The sequence below is a fragment of the Prionailurus viverrinus genome, chromosome A1 (genome assembly GCF_022837055.1).
Source record: "Prionailurus viverrinus isolate Anna chromosome A1, UM_Priviv_1.0, whole genome shotgun sequence".
Lineage (NCBI taxonomy): Eukaryota > Metazoa > Chordata > Mammalia > Carnivora > Felidae > Prionailurus > Prionailurus viverrinus.
The window spans coordinates 191,332,310-191,334,283 of record NC_062561.1 but is presented as its reverse complement, the minus strand read 5'-3'; the positions used below and the strand labels follow the sequence as shown (position 1 = coordinate 191,334,283).

At 37.0% G+C, this 1,974-nt stretch overlaps 1 non-coding gene across 1 annotated transcript; it reads left to right on the top strand.

The window, feature by feature from the left end:
* Positions 1-872: 872 nt before the first annotated feature.
* On the top strand, positions 873-979 carry LOC125146998 (U6 spliceosomal RNA). Its single transcript, XR_007144957.1, has one exon. It is a non-coding gene; the product is annotated as a U6 spliceosomal RNA (small nuclear RNA).
* Positions 980-1,974: the final 995 nt, after the last annotated feature.

Here is a 1,974-nt window from a genome sequence, read left to right as displayed (position 1 = left end):
GTTTATTTATACCCCTTGAATTTCTCAATTACATGAACCAAAAAATTTTCTTCTTCTTCTTCTTCTTCTTCTTCTTCTTCTCCTTCTTCTTCTTTTTTGGTTAAGTCCATCTGAGTTAGGAGTTTGTCCCTTGTGGCCAAAAATGCCTAACATAAAGGCCTTCTCCATCCTAGGCACTATGCTAGGTAGGTGCTGGGGTTAAAATAGTGGACAAGACATACGTCATTCCTATCTTCGTGGTACTTAGAGTCCAGTGGGAGAATGGCAATAAGCAAGCAACTACACAAATAAATCAGATATAATAATTATGCATTGAGATTGGTAAACAAGAGGAGCTAAGACAGAATAAGAATGGAGGACTACTTTAGACAGCATGGCTAGGGAAGCCTCTTATTTGAGTGTCTTTTAAGCTGACAGTCAGCAGTATGACAAATAGGGAGAAGAGATTTCTGGGAAGAGCAAATAGGAACTGCTCTTAGTCTTGAAAAAGTCTGCTTCATTCAAGGAATTGAAAGAAGTCCGTCATTTATTCATTTGGTCACGTCAATTAGTCAGTGGCTTGGTGCTAGGCACAGGGAGACAAGATAAATAAAAGCAGTCCCTGACAAGTTGACAAGATGTATTGTAAGCTGTAAAAATGTTCATACCATTTCATTTAGCAATCCCACATCTAGGAATTCGGTCAAAAGAGAAAGAAACAGAGATATCTGCAAAAACATCACTACAAGGATGTTCACTGAAACATTTTTCAACTTTGGATTGATGTACAACATACATGCATGTATTGAATGCACAGATAATAAGGATACCACTCAACTATTTTCACAACCGAAACACAGATGACTGGTACCCAGATCAAGGAGGAAGATATGGTGCTTACTTGGGCAGCACATATACTAAAATTGGAACAACACAGAGGAGGTCAGCACAGCCCCTGTGCAAGGATGACACGCACATTCGTGAAGCTTCCGTATTTTTTATGGAAGCCAATTTGACAATAAATTATATTTATAAATAAATAAATAAATAAATAAAACAAGAAAGAAAGAAAGAAAGAAAGAAAGAAAGAAAGAAAGAAAAAGAAAGAAAAGACATGACCAGCACTCCAGAAGCCCTCTTTTGCCCCTTTCTGCTCTCAGATCCCCTTCCCACCAAGGGGAACTTTTAGTCTGACTTCTAACAGTATAGACTAATTTTACCTTTTTTGTATTTTATATAAATGGAATCACACAGTATATGGTTTACCTTGTGGGAGTAGGGAAAGGTGGGGGACAGTTGGAATGGCTTCTTTTGTGAGATTCCACATTATTTATGTAGTTATAAGTTGCTTATTCTATATAGTACTCCATTATGGGAAGGTACCACTAGTTATTTATCTATTCTGCTATTTATAGACATTTGGGTAGTTTCCAGTCTCAGACTATTATAAACAGTGCTGTTGTGAACATATTTTGGTTAATAAATATCTGCATTTCCTTGGGGTATATACCCAAGAATGATCCACCTTAGTAGATAGTGCTAAACAGTTTAACAATACGATTCTACCTGTTTACACCCCACCAGCTTTATAAGAGAGTTCTGGTTTGTTCACATCCTTGATAACACTTTTAAAAATTTTAGCCATCTGGTGGGTGTGTCAGTATCGAGCTGTGATTTCAATTTTCATTTCCCTGATGATTAATGAGGTTGAAAACTTCTTCATACGATTATTGGTCATTGGATATCCTCTTTCTGAAGAGTGTGTTCAAGTCTATTTCCTGTTTTTCTACTGAGTAGTCTTTTTTTTTTTTTTATTGGTTTGTAGGCATTCTTTAAACATCCTGGCTACAAGCTATTAGCCAGATAAATGTATACAGATACCTTATTCCACCTTATAAAGTGCCTTTTCACTCACTTGATGAAAAGAAATTCTTGTATTAGGGAGCCTGGGTGGCTCAGTTGGTTAAGTGTCTGACTTTGGCTCGGGTCATGGTC